We start from the raw sequence: 19,304 nt of genomic DNA, 5'->3' as shown, positions 1-19,304 counted from the left end.
CAGGAATTAAGCTTAGCAACAGCCTCTCGTTACATAAATTTAAGAAAGTAAACAAATCATAGAAAATTAAAATGGGAAAGGTTGGTACTTGTCCTTCCGCAGAAGACAAGCAAGACTTCATGTGTGTGGGTGTAGAGAGAAAACAAGAAATCTCATAGTTCATTAAGTTTTACCAAATAGGAAAATCCAGGAAAAACTCAATAAAAATCCATCAAAACATAGAAACATGCACTCCTTGGCCTCTAGCATCTCGCCTTTCCCTTTCAAGGAAGTAGAACTCTCTGAATCTTAACCTAAAGGTTCAGAAGACAAGGCACATGACAAATGGTTTTTCTCCTGAACAGATTCTGAGACAATGTATGAATATCCCCACACTGAACTTTCCATTTCAGGAAGAGCAGAAAAGCAAGTCTATAAAACCACAAGTGTCCACAAAATAACTAGAAATAGATAGGTAGATATGTGACCTGTTTCACCGACACCTGTTTTACTTTCATGTAACTACATTGACTTCAGTGGAGTTACTCTTGATTTACGTTGGTGTGAGTGATATGATAGGAGAAACCCATGACTACTAGAACAAAAAAGGCACCATTCATTTCATGCTTGATTCAACTAGTCTTCTCTAACTTTTATCCCTGGAAGCTTGGAGCCCATCTCAGGAATCAGCCTGCCTCGCTATGTGCTTGCTGCACCACCTAAGAAAAGGAAGGAAGACAGAAGAAGAAGAATGTGGAAGCTTGAGATCTGTCCCGCTGGCCTTGGGGATCCTGGATAAGGAGGAGGCTTGGTCACTCTGTTTTAGCCATCCCTGCCACCTTGGCTTTTTGAGGCTTGGATCAAGGTCTCAGTTCAGTTCACTTCCTCTAAGTCTCAACCTGGGATTACTGTCACCCATGTTTGCCAGTCCTATAACATTTTAGTGCTTCTCCTCATTCCTTTAATATTTCTGCCTTGGCCAAGGAGGACTAGTGAGCTACAACTTGGCATTGCTCAGAAGAGGCATCAGGTAAACTATAATATTCCTGGGGAATTTGGAAAATTCACACCTAGGGCCTTAAGATCTGACTCTTGGGTAAGGGTAAGTACACAACTCTGATTAGTCAGTAAGAGTTGTGGGAGCTCAGCACATACCAGCGTTAGGCCCTCTGTACTTTTTAGTGAATCCATGTTTTCTTGTCCTCTCACCGAGATCAAGTGCTTCTCTCGTCTCATGCATTGTCTCTGGGTGCTTGCCTTCACTAGACTTTTGTACCCAGAGTTAATTGACTGCCAACTGACTTGAGGTAGCTAACGTGTGTCTTTATCCTAGGGAAAAGATCAGCCTTGGTAACCTGGATCATGCTTTTGGGGAATGTCCATACTAGCTTTTACAAATGTGTTAGCTACCTCAAGTTTGCTGGCAATCAGTTAACGCTAGATGCAACAGTCTACTGAAGACATACCCTCATTGTCAGTCGTTGCAGTTCTGAGGGTGTCAGGCTTAGCAAGACTTCATCAGAGACTCTTTCATGGGTTCTCTCAGGCTTTGTCTTCTCTGTCCAAAAAAAGGTGCACATTTAGCTGGTTTTAACCCTAGGCTATCTAACACACCATTAGCTCTCCGGTTGCAAACTCCTAGTGGAGACAAGGCACATGTAGTTTTTACTGTGAGGTAGCTAGGCAAGGTCAATACTGCCAATGGTTGACCTTGTCTAGTTCTCTGACAGTAAAAATACAGGCCCAGATCCTAAGAATTAATTAGACAGCTAATTCCCATTGATTTCACCCCTTTTTTTGCGATGATGACATAGCCTGTGTCAGATATATGGGCTACATACTTGAGATGCGTATTGTCAAGGAAATAAATGTCTCTCTCAAGTGGTTGTTACAGGAGTCCCGGAAAATATAATGGCAAACAGACCAGAAATAATTATAAAACAGTCTCTTCCAGGAACCTGTCTCTCTTGAACTTAAATATCATGGATGTGAAGTCTTGTTGCTACCATATATAACATCAACAGTGAATGTGAAATTCCTGGTAAAATGTGGGACAAAGCACATTCAAAAAGAGTTGCTTACCTTTTAAATAAATATACTTTGATAAAGGTCATCTGCAAAGAAAAATAAACTAGGTTAATGCCTGCCTTCTCCCCACCCTTTTTTTTCCCCTTTCTTTTTGATCTATAAAGGGTGCCTGGAAAAGTGTTTGAAAAAAGTTTTGTTTTGTGTTTTCCTTTTGTTTTTTCACACTAGAAATTCAGATCCCATCTAGGCCGCAGGATTCTATGATGGCAGGAGAAGTGGTGAAATAATGTAAGCCACGTAAGTGAATGTTCAGCAATTATGGGGGAAAAGGGATTTTTAGTCAGACTGTTTTATACTTTGGGGTTTGTTTTTAGCATCTATTTTCCTTCAATGACTAATTGACATATTTGATAAAGGAGCCCTATGTTAAAGATTCAACACCCTTTCTCCTTCAGTTAAAAACCTAAAATAAACATCCCAGAGCCCTCCCAGTGGTTCTTCAGCAAAACCAGGGAAGACCAAAGTCTCTCTGATAGTTCTAAATGTAAATAACAATCAGGAATTTTTTTAAAAAATGTCACTCACTTTATACATCATAAAAGAGGGGAAAGGACACAATTCCCACTTTTAAAGAAATTCTTTGAAGGTCAGCTTTAAGGGAAGGCATGTTTTGTGTAGAAGGTTTTTCTATTGAACATATGTTTGCCTGAAGTCCCAACCATTTCAAGCTGATCTGAATTGCAGCTCTAAGTCTCTGTATTAGGACCAGATTTACAGTACCTCAATCAAACTTGAGGTATTGTAAATCTGGTCCTAATGCAGAGCCTTATAGAGGGATTACTCAAATCAGCTTGAAACTGATGGGAATTAAAAACCTGGGTTAGAGAACTTCAGATTGTCTAAATTAAGTCTTTGAAAATGAATACATAAATGCAGACTTGCAGTAATCAAAAGATTTAAATTAAAAAGAAACATTTCAGTTTTCACACTGCATCATGTTTTAGGTATTTCCAAATTATTTTAGAAACAATGAAGAAAACCTGAAGACTTCTAACCCTAGTTTTGAGATTCATTATCATATATTATAACGAAAAAAGTAGTCCCTTGTCAATGTAACATTTGCAGTGGGAAGTGAAGCCACTTAAAATGTGGTATACTTTTTTATGGCTACCCTACATTTTAAAAATATTAAGTCTGATAGGGAAAGTGGGGCTTGCCCAAGAAGCCTTCTCCACCATTTGCAATGTGCTGGCAAAGCATGATCACAATCACAGTCTCTGCTTTTAGGGGCACGTGAGGGCTGCTCCTTACCTGCACTGATGGGAGCTCATATCACACTAAAGCAGGCAGGGAGATAGCAAAGCCCCAGCTCTGTTTCCCCTCTTCATCAGTTCAGTGCAACCAGAGGAGTAGAGTCTACCAGTGTAAGGGGATGGGTGGGGTGGGAGTCCAGCCCTTGCAATCTCTCTGCACACCAGGGAGCAAGGCTTTGTGCAGTTTGTTCAGTCTAGCCAATTGTTAGCTTCCGCACAGTGAACCCCTGTCGGGTTCTATAATAACCAGTCATATTGTACTTTATTATGGAGATCATATTTTTTCCCTCTGTCAGTCCCTGTCTTCAGGGATTGAAAGTAGAATCTGAAGCCCTTGGACTAAGTGTAGTGCAGATCATTGCTGGAGAGCTGTCAAGAATTCCTATCAGAGGCTAAGCTTGTAGCATGTTTTGCATGCAATCAAAAACAGCTATTGCACATCACCGGATATTTTGTATGCTCTTCAGAACACTGTCTCCATCTGTGTTTGGAAAGCGTTTTGTGCGCTTTGGATGCTACCGCATTCTAAACAATGTACACATGTTAATGGTGCCAGTTGGTTGCTACATTTGGGAGCAGCTGAACAAGTGCCTTCTGCAATGCTTTCTTCTCACAGAAAGCCGCAGGTGTGGGCGGGCTGTAGGACACAGAATCTATGACAGTTTGGCCACTTATTTAACTGCCTAAATATGGGTTTTGATGTCTTATATGGGGTAGTACGGTTTGAAAATGAGGGTCTCATACATATTCTAAAGGAAGGTACATTAGATGTTTTGAGAGAAACAAGGCGGGTGAGGCAATATCTTGTATTGGACCAACTTCTGCTGGTGAGAGAGAGAAACTTTTGAGCTTCCACAGAGCTCTCCAGGTCTCTGCCAACAACACTGCATACCTTAGATGCCTGACAGACAAATCAAGTAGTATCACACTAGAGATGTCTAACATTTTTTAAAAGATTTCAGTTGTGCCCTTTGAATCCAGCAGGAAGTTTCACTGACATATTTGTAAACTTTGCACATCTCACAAGCCCGCAAACATATGCGGAATGACTTGGTGCCATCTCACAGAGAAACAAACTTGTAAGGGGCGTTTGCTGCCTCTGAAGTGGAGCAGGTGAGGTGCCATCTCCTCTTCTCCATTCCATGCAGTCAACTGTGGGGGAAATAGGGGTGGGGGGAAATCAAGGAGCGAGGTCAGAAAGCACATTCAACAGCAGGTGACAGGTAGAAATGTATTGGTTCTGACTGTACTCCACTGTAGCAGTAAAGTACTCATTTCAGTGGAATGGCCAGCCCCCTGGACTGTATGCAATCACCTGAGCACGGCCAGTGCTGGGAATGTATGTTGTGGGTGCACTAGGCCATTCCAATACTGTAATTAGAGCATCATTACCTAGTGTGGATTCAGTATTCTACATAGAAAAGGATACAGTCAGTGTACATGGAATGAGTGCTGTTCTGAATAGGTTCTGAAGATATTTTACCATAGAAAGCTGGAAGCTCATTCTAGTTTTTTATTAATGTGTTTGGGATTTTATTTTTATCTTGTTTTTTTTAAGTACATTAACACCTCCTCTCCTCTTTTATTTATTTATTTATTTTAGTTAAAAATTGATTTCCTAACATCATGCTATGCATAACTGCATCTTAAACAAATGAAAGGAATTAGCCTCATCAAGACCAGAAGGGCCCATTATGATCACCTAGTCCAGTGGTTCTCAAACCTTTGTACTAGTGACCCCTTTCACACAGCAAGCCTCTGAGTGTGACTCCCCTTATACATTAAAAATACTTTTTTATATATATATTTAACACTGTTATAAATGCTGGAGGTGAAGCAAGGTTTGGGGTGGAGCTTGACAGTTCACGACCCCCCACATAATAACCTTGTGACGCCCTGAGGGGTCATGACCCCCAGTTTGAGAATCCCATATCTAGTCTGACCTGCACATTGCAAGACACAGAACCTCACCCACCCACTCCTGTGATAAACCCCTAACCTCTGGCTAATAAATCATGAGTTGAAGACTTCAGTAAAGAACTTAAAGTTACAGAAAAGCCACCGTTTAAACCTGAAAGTGACCTATGCCCCATGCTGCAAAAAATGACTTAAAATCCCAGGGTTTTTGCCAATCTGACCGAGGGGAAATGCCTTCAACCCCAAATATGGCAACCAGTTAGATTCTGAGCATGTGGGCAAGACCTACCAGACAGAATTAAATATTTCCAACTCATGGGTGTTGTTTGTAATGCTTCCAGTACATTGATACCTGTACAAGAGAACACCCTAGCCATCAATCAAATCTCCTGTTTTCAGAAACCACCCCGAAACATACTGAGTGCAATTCTACTCCATGTTTATTAATCCACCTTTGTTCGGCAACCTATTTGTGTCAGTCCTTTGTCAACACTTAAGACAGATTTACTGTCAATATGAAGGAAGCACAACCTGGTGATTATTAAATGATAGTATTGTGATTCAAGAGATGCAGATTCTAGTAGAACTGGGTGGAAAATACAAAGTGTTTTGCAACCATTTTAGTAACTTTTTTTTTTGTCAGTTATTGAAATATTATTTTGACAAACTTTTGGCCCAGCTCTAAATTTTATTCTTGGCTTCACCACAAGCTGCCTCTAATCTCATATCACTTCTCTAAGCCTCAGACTCCCCATCTGTTAAATGAGAATAATAATTACACAGGCCACCGAGATGCTGTGAGATGTAATTCATTAACATTTCCAAAGCACTTTGAGATCCTCAGATTATTTATTAGTCTAACATCAGAGGCCCCAGTCAGGACCCAGGCTCTGTTCTGCTTGGTATTGTACAAGACAGCCTGTTCATCAAAGATTTTACAGTCTAGTTTCAGACAAGATGTGGATATAACAGATAATAGGGTGCAATGGGAGAGGGAGGACAAAAGGAGTAGTGATAGGAACATGTGGTGATATGGACCAGCTATGTGCATAGCTAGATGGTTTATAAGATGTAACTACTCAAATAAAATAGGTACAAGTCAGTCCTACTGGCCATATCACCTGGTAATTTCCTACTGCAAACCACAACAGAAGTGGATCTTAAGGAGCTGGAAGAGGACAAGATAGTGGCTTCACAGAGTAGCGCAGGAAGGGCATTTCATGCAAAAGGGACAGCATGGAAGAAAGCACTAAACCATTGGATGAAGAGGTGGACAAAAAGGTCTTATGGAAATTGCTACACAAATGCAAAAGATCATCATTAGTAGTATATTATCCCCATTCCAGTGGGTTTTCATTATATATCAGTTCAGATTTAATCTTGGTAAATTCTTCATTTGTTTCTCATGAAGCATTTTGAGTACAGCTGTGCAAAACTTAAAAAAAATAATGAAAATCTTTGCTGTTATTTAAATAGCTCGTGCAATAGTTGACATTTTTCAAAAAATTATGAAAGCTATTTGAACATTTTTCAACTAGCTCAAACCTTGTTAATCACAACTAGTTTTATTGGTGAAGATGCAAATTTAAGGAGTTGTCATTTATGACAAAGTATATTGCATTACCGTTTTTGAAAAATATGATAGGGATTTGTATGTTGCATTACTGCTCTTTTGGAAAACTGACCCATACGTTACTAACCAGTAAGACGTTTACCTTAGTTTTATTGGATTTTAATCTATACAGTTCCAAAACAGGCAGGATGTACCAAAGGGGTGGTTTTAGCTGGTTAAAAAATTAATTGAATGCCATTTAAAGTGATGTAACTCTTTCTGACTCTGTCACATAGAATCATAGAATATCAGGGTTGGAAGGGACCTCAGGAGGTCATCTAGTCCAACCCCCTGCTCAAAGCAGGACCAATCTCCAATTTTTGCCCCAGATCTCTAAGTGGCCCCCTCAAGGATTGAACTCACAACCCTGGGTTTAGCAGGCCAATGCTCAAACCACTGAGCTATCCCTCCCGCTAGTCCTTCAGAAATAATGCACTCACATGGCTTGCAGTTATCTTCAGGAAGGTTACTGGCATTCAATTTTGTGAATATACATGTTTCCAAAGCCATCAATAAGTTTAAATTAAACAATGTGTATTGGCTATGCGCAGAAATCATTTCTTAGCCAGGTAGGACTGTTCCACAATACAAGTAAAGATCTTGTACTATTATGCTCTACTAAAATATAAAGCTTTGCAAAGACTAGGCGTATACGAGACTGCTCACCTGCAAATGTGAACAATGGACGCTGAGACACATGAATAGATCTGAAGCAAGCTCCTTTATAGGATTTTAGATTTAGCGACAGTGGGAGGAAAACACTTTCAACTGCAGTTATTTTAGTACCACTTGACAAGTGGAAAGATCCTGCTTTAAGAGAGAGTTTTAAGGCCAGAGCCTCAGCAGACTTTAATTGGTATTGTTCTTTTAAAGTCAATGGAGCTATGCTGATTTATAGTTGCTGAGGATCAGATGCTTAGTCTTTGACAATAAGGTAAATGAGAATGCTGAGACTGGCTCTGTGATATGTATGTAACAGCTATTGCATGAAAGTGGGTTGTGCTGAAAAGCTCCAGGACTGTGATTACTCCCTTCAGTAGATATTAATATTTAAGCTGAATTGTACACAGCATCCAAAGCTTTTATATGATAAGTTTCAAATGAAAACACAGTTTTTACTTTCAACTGCTTAGTGAAATGTCAGCTCTTAAAGCATAAGATTCAACAATGATGTTGGCCTAGGAAAACCAGAAAGCGCTCTTCTCCTCATACGAGTTTTCTTCCTAATCTTGGAACAGAAATGGAGTCAGTCTTCATTTATGAAACTGCTCACTGGAGTAAATGCTCTACCAAAAGAAAAAATTAAAATCGCCTCATTTTCTATGTTTAAAAAGATACTGTTGAATGAATCACTTCAGTGAAAATTACCCAGCCTCAGCTCAGTAATAAGTAATGAAGAGGGATTTTGAAACAGGAAAAATTGAGACTAGTATTTCACTTTACACACATTGAAGCTAAAATTTCAGCTTCATTGGTTTTAGAGTTGAAGTATGATTTTCACTTAGATTTTAACTCTCACATTTTGGTTCATTTTTCTATACAATATGTAGAATGGCCACTGTTAAAAATTTGCCAGTTGCCATCAAAAACTAAAGAACATCCCCTCAGTAGTACTGCAAAGACTGAGGTAACTATATTTACAGAAAAACTAGCCAAGTTTGAAGGGTGACCACTGTAACCTGATCAGATATCTCTCAGGCTGAGCTCAGTTGACTTCAGTATTTGTTCTAATTTAGCTACTGGCATTCCAAAAATACACCCATGAAGCAAAATATAAACATGTCCCTTTCTTTTTTTTAGGATTGTCTGTAACTGGGACACAGACTCTGAATACGTGAGTTAATTCAGAAACTGTTAAAGAATATAGTTGTCCAGGTGTAGTCTACATTTCTTATTTCTTTTTTTATTTTCAGTTTATCACAACTCTGTCCACAGAGTGTAGTCCATAACGTTAGGCGCTTTGGTGAATGTTTTCGGACAAATGCTATTTTTGTCCCTGCTTACCATAAATATATGCAGCCAGAGTAAATCACTTAATAACACTGACGTCCATGGATTTACACCAACTGAAGATCTAGCCCTCAGTGTACTTATCTGAATGTTTTGCTTTTGTTCTCTTCTATTTATAGATCAATTACTGAGTTTCCATCACATTACACAACTGAAGAGAACACCTGTCCTTTTATTTATATCCTAGTCTCTTCTGAATTCCTGTCTCTGCCGTTTTCTGGATGCCTCTCACTGTAACTGTTTTCTGTTTCATGCCATTAATTTTGACTGCATCTCGTTACAACATTTCCTGATTTAACCTAAAATCTCTGTTTATGACCCTTAATCCCTTTGAGATGGTGATGGCTGCTCCATCAGTCAAAGGAGATACACAGTTAGATGGGTTGATCAGTGCCCAGAGCAATTTCTTAGAGAATTATTTGTATTTTTATCCTTTAAAAATAAACAAATGATGAAGCACCTGTATCAGTGTAAAACTAGACTTGTTATCATGGGGGTGACTAGTTTTACATATATTTCTGGAGGAATTCACATCTGATTTATCAGGGAGCTATGCGGTGAGCAGACTCTTCTTGAAACAGGATATCATCCTGATTACTATCCTTGAACTAGCTGCACTACATTTAATGCTATTAAGTTAGTTTAGCATCAGCTGACATAAGCCAAATATTTTCTGTAGGTTGGATTTTGCCTGGCCCCTACACTCATGCCCAGTGCTAGGGAAGTACATAAAGAGCCTCTCCTTCTCCCACAACCCCAGCTTGTGTGTTCCATATAAAGACAGGCAGAATTTACTCCATTCAGGGGCCACACCACTCTACTCCCCTACTCTCTGTTTCCCCAGGGAAACGTACCAAAGGAGGTGAGGAGTCAGGATATGGCTCTGTTCCCCTTTCCCAATCACCTGCCAGCAGAACTGGCCAGCCATGTGAGAGGCATGCAGTGGGGAGTAGAACAGTGGGCATCTGACCTTCGAAGAGACTCCGCTTTGAGAATCTGGCCCACAGTGTCAGATTTGAACATCTAGAACTAACACTCTCCAGTGTGCAGTGTTTGATTAATACCGAAACAGGATTGTGGGGAGGTGTCTCTTTATTATTTATCATCTGACCTCTTCTCTGTTTGTTGTTTGTCTCCCATGTTGTAGGAGGTGACTATTCTTGTGCATTGTAATGTTTTTTTTTAGAGAATTGTTTGTATTTTTATCCTTTAAAAATAAACAAATGATGAAGCACCTGAGTCAGTGTAAAACTGGACTTGTTATCATGGGGGTGACTAGCTTTACATACATTTCCGGAGGAATTCACATCTGATTTATCAGGGAGCTACATGGTGAGCAGACTCTTCTTGAAACAGGATATCGTCCTGATTACAAACCTTGACCTGGCTGCACTACATTTAATGCTATTAAGAAGACAAGCAGGACTCTGCAAAGCGATGGTTCTTCATTGTTTCGTCTTAGCCAGAAAAAAGGTCCCAGTGTATGCTAAAAGCCTGGCTCTGCTTGACAGTGTCCCACTCATTTTCACATGTTACAACCCATGATGGAACTTGAACTATTGCAAACCTAAATCTTACAAGGAGAGGCTGAGGGAACTGGTCTTATTTAGTGTGCAGAAGAGTGAGGGGGGATTTGATAGCAGCCTTCAACTACCTGAAGGGGGGGGTCCAAAGAGGATGGAGCTAGGCTGTTCTCAGTGGTGGCAGACGACAGAACAAGGAGTAATGGTCTCAAGTGGGGGCGGTCTAGGTTGGATATTTGGAAAAACTATTTCACCAGGAGGGCAGTGAAGCACTGAAATGGGTTACCTAGGGAGGTGGTGGAATCTCCATCCTTACAGTTTTTTAAGGCCTGGCTTGACAAAGCACTGGCTGGGATGATTTAGTTGTAGTTGGTCCTACTTTGAGCAGGGGGTTGGACTAGATGATCTCCTGAGGTCTCTTCCAACCCTAATCTTTTGATTCAGTGATAATCATAATACAGGAATAAAGGATCATTTTGAGCTTTGAGAGAAAGCTTGTCATTGTCATTTTCCAGCCTACTTGGAGCAGTTCATGTCCCTACCCTCTGTTTGCTAGAAGCTGGGAATGGGCGACAGGGGATGGATCACTTGATGGTTACCTGTTCCGTTAATTCCCTCTGGGAACCTCGCATTGGCCACTGTCAGAAGACAGGGTACTGGGCTAGATGGACCTTTGGTCTGATTCAGTCTGGCCGTTCTTATGTCTTCGGTCTCCCAGGAACTGCACAAGCAATACCACCATGTTAGCTACTCACTGTATTTCTTTTTCCCTCATGCTCACCACTGCTTCTTATCCCTGGCTGACTAATTTACTGTAAGATGAATGGGAAAAGAAATCTCTTTTTCTAGTCAGCAAATCTGAATAATTGCTTTCTGTCACTGCGCTTTATAGCTGAGAGGGGCAAGTTTAATTAAACAAGAAAGCGCTGGAGCTCAACAGTACTTCAGTCACACAAATAGTTTTATAACATGCTGTCCTTTCATGGCAACACAGTAGCCTTTTCAGCAATATTTACTTTTCTGCTAATATTTCTAGTCTGTTTTCACAAAATCACAGTAGCGGCAATCTGCCAAAAGCTAAAAAACAATTTGCAATTAGTAGAGGAAGGCTTGGAGGTTGCACACGGGGAAAAAAAAAGTCATTGCACAAATAATTCACCAAGGGCTCAGTGTTGCCTGATGTTTAACTAGGGTTGGTGTGGTTGAGCACCCTCAACTTCCATTCAACTGAACCATCCACTCACATTAACTCAGTGAGCCTTGCTTCAGAGGGGTTGCCGTGTTAGTCTGGATCTGTAAAAGCGCCAAAGAGTCCTTTGGCACCTTATAGACTAACAGACTTATTGGAGCATGAGCTTTCGTGGGTGAATACCCACTTCGTCAGATGCATGTAGTGGAAATTTCCAGAGGCAGGTATAAATATGCAAGCAAGAATCAGGCTAGGGATAACGAGGTTAGTTCAATCAGGGAGGATGAGGCCCTCTTCTAGCAGTTGAGGTGACCCTCAGTGAGCCTTGAGGGTGCTAAGCAGTACCTTGCAGAATTGTGCCCCCAAAATGAACATGTTCATTAAGAAACCTAGTCCAATACAAAGGGAATTTAAACAGCATATTTCATCATCTTTATTTCAATTATTTTAATATATTTTTATTCTGGACATGTGCTACCAGGATTTATTATATTAATGTCTATTACTCCTCTAGTATAGGAGCTGTACCAGAGCTCAGTGTTTCATAGATTTTAAGGCCTGATGGGACCAGTATGATGATCTAGTCTGTTTTCCTGCATAGCACAGGCCATAGAAACTCACTCAGTAATTTCTCGAGCAAGCTGATAACTTGTGCTTGAGCTATGGCATGTCTTTGAATCAAGAGTGAATGTCTTTCTTAAAGACTTCAAGTGATGGTGAATCTAGGTCCTTAGGTAAGTTGTTCCAATGGTTAATTACCCTCACTATTAAAAATGTGCACCTTATTTCCAATTTGAATTTCTGTAGCTTCAGCTTTCAATGACTGGATTTCATTAGGTCTTTTCTGCTAGATTAAAGAGCTTTCTACTGTCAGAAATCTTTACCCTATGTAGGCATTTGTAGATCGAGTCACTTCTTAATCTTGAGCTAGCCCAACGAACCTAAACAACTCTCATCTGTTACAAGAAAATCATAACAGTTTTAGACCTATAGCAGATCACCTCCAAAATACCTGGCTAAAGTGAAAGAGTCGATGGCTTCATTAATATCCAATGAGACCCAGCTACCCTACACACAAAGGGGCACTTCCTCAGTTGTAAATTGTCATAGTTCCCTTGAAGCCCTCTGCCACTCGATACTTTCCTGGGAATGATGCCTTACACAATACATGAACTGCAATCATTCTAATAATATCACATTGGGTCTGAGTGAGCTAAAATGGTGCCAGTGAAAGTCACTGTTTTCCAATGGAAACACCTTTGGTTCAGAGGGATTATAGAGTTGCTATCTTGAGCATTCCTATCTTAGCCAGAGAATCTTAAACTGGGTTTCCCTATAGACTTCTCAATTGTCCCAAACACCTTTTAACAAAGCCACACAATATAATAAAATGACCTTAAATCTTGAAGATGGAACCTGAAACCATTACAAGCCTCAGCTATCAATGGTTGACCCACAGTATTTTGGAGAATCACCCAAAATTTCAAATGCTTCTCCATAGAATTTTGGGTTGGAAGTCAAAGTGGGTATCTGAGAAGTATTGGCTTTTTTACAGGTTTCCTGACTTCAAATGAATCAAAATTATCCAAAGTTTGGGTGGGGTTTTTTTTCTTTCCTTCATTCCAGCTTTGTTTGTTGCCAAATCTAACGGACACCAAACCCCATTAAGAAAATGAAAACTTACCCAACATTTTCTAACTTCAGGAAAGCTTAAACTTTGTGCCCTTTCCAATTTCACCTGGACTTTTTCATCTATTCATAACCTACCAAACGCTGCACACGCAAGAAGAAAACACAAGCTTGTTAAGTTCATGACTAAAGAAAGCATCAGTATGTGCTTTACTAAGTTCACAGCACATTTGTGCATCACTGCACTTAAAAAAATGTGCTAGAGAAACAACAGTGCCTGCAATAAGTCTGCACTTAAATACCCTGTGTGTGTGAGCTAATGTACCTGAACTATATTTAGATAAATCTTTGTACTAATGAAGAGCAATGGTGCCCTGAAAAACTGCTAGATATGCATGTTCAAGGTGTGTGTTTTACGCATGAATAACGATAGTAAAAAATCATCTTCATCAAATGACAAAATAGGAGGCTGATGACTTCAGGCAGTTCTTCCTGCTTATGCCAAATGGTTTACAGATCTGGCAAACCGTTTCTGTGGCACCCTGCCAAGCAACAGCAGCATCTTAATGTGCTTTGCGAGGTAACACCTAATTCAGAGGAAAAATGCTGTGAGTGAAATTCACTCTGGCATTGGGGGCACATGCAAGGCTGTCTGTACTAAAGCGTCCCAATAGGGCTGCCCAACGAATGTGCAGTTAGAGGAAACCTGGGTGCCACTCTATGCTGGCTCTGGGACTTGGCTGGCATGGCGGGGTGATTTAGTGAGGGACTTGATACAGAAGCACAGCATGGGGAATTATATGGTTACAGAGGCCAAACCAACACATGTAGTATGTATGGAGAGGGAATAACCACTATTCTGTCCCAGAGGCTGGTAAAGTGGCTACATTGCGGGCCCATGCCCTGTCTGTGGGTAGGGGGTGAATTCACCCACAGCCCCTGCAGCAATCTAGACACAAAGCCCAGTTTCTTGGGATGAGTGAATTTGACCCTGTGTGACCAAATCAATAGCACTGAAGGTACAGATATTCTTCACAGAGCTCCATCTGAACTATAGAAACAGATCTTAAAATGGTTAGGTGAAATGTCTTCTATTGCATTTTTGTTGATAAAAACTTGAACCACCTTCTGCATTGTTTGCCTATTGTGCCTCATAGATTTTCTTGGTATGTCGTGTTTATTTTTCTAATATTTTATATTGTATGGCTACCTGGTGACATGCTTAGAAAATGCAAGAGACAATGCAATTTCTAAGGAAAAATGCAGAGCAGTGAAAATCTGGTCCATGCAACAGCAGTTAAATGTAGGTTCTGGGAGAATCATTTTCTAAAGAACTCTGCTAAAAAAGTCAGGAATAGTTGGATGTACTCTACTATTGTTCCCCATTTAGAAGGGCAACAAGAGCACTAGCTACCATATTGTCATCTCCCACAGATAAAAGCTACTTTATTCTCCCACAGATATAGGAAATACAGCAGAGGGTCAATGATAATCAGGACGACGTTCCCTCCAGACTCGATCACAACTCTGGAACAGACAAAAAAGAGCCTGTCCCCCAGATCTTCCATTCCAGGTTTTACACTAAACCGTGTGCATGCTGAGACAGACTCTGGGAGCTCAATGTTCTGTGAATCCAGATCGTGCAGGCATGATCAATATACCCAATTATTTTTCACTAATAACATGGTGATGAGCATGGTATAAATGCCTGACTAGGTAGGTATGTAAACAGAGAGATTCCTGATCCAGCTCCCATTAAAACTACAAGAAAAGAGTCCCAGAGACTTCAGCAAGAGCTGGCTGATGCCCCTAGTAAAAGGTACACCAGGTTCCTTATCGCTGAGGCTCAGTGCCTTGATTTAAGGCCTTCCCAGTCGTTCGGAACGAACCAGCGATCTGACATTTCGATGCATTCCATGGAAAATGAGGGTTTCAGAGATGTATTTCTAACTCATAACCACAGCAAGCTAAAATACCAGGCACTTTTTTGTGATTAAAAACATTGTTGTGTTTTTGAAATTTCAAACAATTCAACAGCAGGGGAACATGAAAAAAAATATATATTACCTTTCTCCTCAAAGTTTGAATTTGTTGATGAAAAATTGTGTTGAAACAATTACATTAATCCAAAAATTTCAACCAGCTCTTCTCAGGATCCTGACTGAATCAGAAGCAATATAGCTGAAATCACAGAACTTAGGTGATATTTCCTCCCAAGTAACGCAAAATGCACACCCATGAATTTCCCTTAGTTACATTAGAATCAAATAACTGCATCTTTTCATCCGAGTACATAGCATCCAAACCACCAATTATTTCATCCTAAATATGGATTCTGCCTTTCTATACTTAAACTGAGCTCTAACTGAAGTCAGTAGGAACACCAGGTTACACCCAGAGGTTAGCACATCAGTTGAAAGCACCAGTTCAAAGCTTACCTCGGCCCTACACAAATTTGTTGGGAGTACTACACTGAACCACACACAAATTATTTTTCACTAAAACAATTCTACTTTGACTTTTGCCCTGTGCATTCTCATTGACCTCAGTGGGATTTCCCGGGGGAGGAGGCAGTGAAAGCACAGAATTTGTTTTAGTCCATGTCAGTACTAGGAGCACTTTGCCAGTATAGCTGTACCTGTACACTCTACCAGCAAAGAACTCTTAGTTGTGGACTCAGCTTATACCAGCAAACAAAACAAGCTATACTGCTAAAAGTGTGGCTGTATCTACACCATGTGCTTCTGCCAGCACAATTTGTCATTCAGGAATCACACCTCTTCACACCCCTGCCCAACACAGCTATAGTAGCAGAAGTCTTTAATGTAGGTAGCCCTAGTATTTAATGAAAGTAGTTTTAAAACAGTCGGAGGGAAAGCGAGATATTTAAGAAAGAGCCCGTCAGGTTGGTGGAAAGGATTGAGAAAACAATAGGTGAATGAATCCATAGTTGAATTAAATACTTACATATCACCAAGGACAGCTCCCGTTCACCCAAAGGTTCTTAATGAACAGGCAGAGAGGACTAGAGCCATTTTCAATCATTTTTGACAACTCATTAAGAACAGATGAGTTGTCAGGGGACTGAAGGACAGCAAAGCTATTACTATCAGTTAAGTAGGTAATAAATTAGAAGGGGGAGGGGGGCGTACAAGTCGCTGAGGCTCACTTCAATACCTGGTGAAATATCAGGGCAAACAATAAAAGGGATTGATCTGTAAACATTTAGACCATGGCTTCCTAACATGGGGGGGGGGGGTTGCAAAGAGGTAAAAAGGAGGAGGTATGACCACCTTTCCTTGCTTACTGGCTAGATATGGGGTGAGAGTGAGGGGAAGCATAATGAAAACAATAGGAGAGGGTCCTAAAACTTTGTTTGTGATAACATCCCGGTATGGAAGGCATGGAGAACTGATGCTTTAGATAATAACTTGGTGGCCAATAGACCACATTTAGATAATAACTTGGTGGCCAATAGACCACCATAAAGGCTACATCATGCCAGACAAGCCTGCTACCCAAGGAAGCAGAGAGTGGCAATTAGAAGCCAGGAAACTAGGTTGTAGGTGTGTGCTGAGTTAGAGGGAGTTGACAGAGAAGAATGACACAGAATCATGTAGCTGTACACTTGGAGAATGCTGGAAAGAGAGCAGTAATCCTTAGAAAGCTCTGAGCAGAGCAGACCAAAGCTTAGACTTGAGTTTGCCCAGTGATGGATAATCTATCTATCTAGTTTCTTACCTGGGACTATCGATGTTGTGTCTGAACTCCAAATGCAGGTCTAGGTTGTATGCAGGACATAGATATACACACATACAACACCAGGGCAGCACTAAATGGTGGATAGAAAGTTGGCTAGATTGTCGGGCTCAACGGCTCCATGTCTAGTTGGCAGCCGGTATCAAGTGGAGTGACCCAAGAGTCGGTCCTCGGGCCGGTTTTGTTCAAGATCTTCATAAATGATCTGGAGGATGGTGTGGATTGCACTCTCAGCAAGTTTGCAGATGCACTAAACTGGGAGGAGAGGTAGCTATGCTGGAGGGTAGGGATAGGATACAGAGGGACCTAAACAAATTAGAGGATTGAGCCAAAAGAAATCTGATGAGGTTCAACAAGGACAAGTGCAGACTCCTGCACTTAGGACGGAAGAATCCCATGCACCGCTACAGATTAGGGATCGAATGGCTAGGCAGCAGTTCTGCAGAAAAGGACCTAGGGGTTACAGTGGATGAGACGCTGGATATGAGTCAACAATGTGCCCTTGTTGCCAAGAAGGCCAATGGCATTTTGGGATGTATAAGTAGGGGCATTGCCAGAAGATGGAGGGACATGATCGGTTCCCTCTATTCGACATTGGTGAGGCCTCACCTGGAGTACTGTGACCAGTTTTGGGCCCCACGCTACAAGAAGGATGTGGAAAAAAAGCGGAGGGCAACAAAAATGATTAGGGGACTGGAACACATGACTTATGAGGAGAGGCTGAGGGAACTGGGATTGTTTAGTCTGCGGAAGAGAAGAATGAGGGGGGATTTGATAGCTGCTTTCAACTACCTGAAAGGAGGTTCCAAAGAGGATGGATCTAGACTGTTCTCAGTGATAGCAGATGACAGAACAAAGAGTAGTGGTCTCAAGTTGCAGTGGGGGAGGTTTAGGTTGGATATTAGGAAAAACTTTTTCACTAGGAGGGTGGTGAAACACTGGAATGTGTTACCTAGGGAGGTGGTGGAATCTCCTTAGAAGTTTTTAAGATCAGGCTTGACAAAGGTCTGGCTGGGATGATTTAGCTGGGGTTGGTCCTGCTTTGAGCAGGGGGTTGGACTCCTGAGGTCACTTCCAACCCTGATATTTTATGATTCTATTATTCTAAATGAGTCCTGGCCCAGGCACAATGAGATTCGGTTTGACCCTTTGTCCTTCTCTTGAAGGAAACCCAAACCTAGACAACCTAAGAGTTTCCTGGGCCCTCTACCTCCAGCCTGAGAGATTTTCTTCAGGCTGGTATGCTTTAGCCCATTGGTTTACAGGGTCTTTTTTGCACTAATATGTAAGAGTATCCATTATAAAAGCAAAACAAAAATTTCATTATATTGGGCTAGCTGTTAAGCTGGTGTATAGTCAATGAAGCTATGCCAGCTAAGCATCTGGCCCATTGACTATTCAGGAAACATACATGAAGATCATTTTCTATATGCTTGGCTGTTCTGTTTTCTGTGTCCCAAGTAAGTCAAATAAAATTAGTTCTTCCACCTTATAACATGCCTAGTACACTGAATAAGATCTGTAACAATCTGTCACCAAACTCCTTGAAAAATGAGCTTGACAAAGGAGCCTTCTTTAGCCTTTGTTGGCCTACCCCATGAGACTAATTTCAGGTTCCTTTTTAAAGAACATCTTTTCCAAATCATGGGTATTTCTTTGCCATTTATGCCTACAGCTGGTGGAAGTGGGTTGTTGTGTTTTGTTCTTGTACTGAGTCTGTACTGTCATGCTCTTATGTTGAATTATTTGGGCAGTATTTGATTTTAGCAGGTAACACTGACCAGGCTCTCGAATGGGGGAATCCCAGATTCAGGAAAACACTCAAGTCCCATTAAAGATAAGCACATGTTTATATGCTGTCCTGATCAGCGATGATGTACTAGAGCCTTGATGCAGGAAATCAGACCAGATCAAGAGCATTTAAAGCTACACTTTACGAGCTGAGCTAGCTAGCTTTGGGGCCTTGTTCTCCATTGCCTTGCACCTACACCTGTTCAAAGTGGGTGTAGAATGCTATGATTAGTGTGAGCAGAGACTGATCAGCTGGTACCAATTTACACCCAAGTTGTACAGGAGTAAACGACCACACAAGGTCAAGGCAGTGAAGAACCAGGCCTTAGGACTATTAGAACTTGGACACCTTTCTGTAACATAATGGAAACCAACTTTCCCATGCTGGTAGACTAAGAGAGTGGGTGTTTCATCTGTCTGCATTTATTTTTCATTGTCATGAGTCTACAACTTCCTGGTCTGCTATCTTTAAGCCTCAACCCAGCACAGAGCCATTTGTTTCATTTTAAATCATGTTTTAGCTATTGCTGTATTAAATCTTATAGTAGTAGATG

Source organism: Eretmochelys imbricata, chromosome 2 (genome assembly GCF_965152235.1).
Source record: "Eretmochelys imbricata isolate rEreImb1 chromosome 2, rEreImb1.hap1, whole genome shotgun sequence".
Lineage (NCBI taxonomy): Eukaryota > Metazoa > Chordata > Testudines > Cheloniidae > Eretmochelys > Eretmochelys imbricata.
This window is presented reverse-complemented; position numbering follows the sequence as displayed.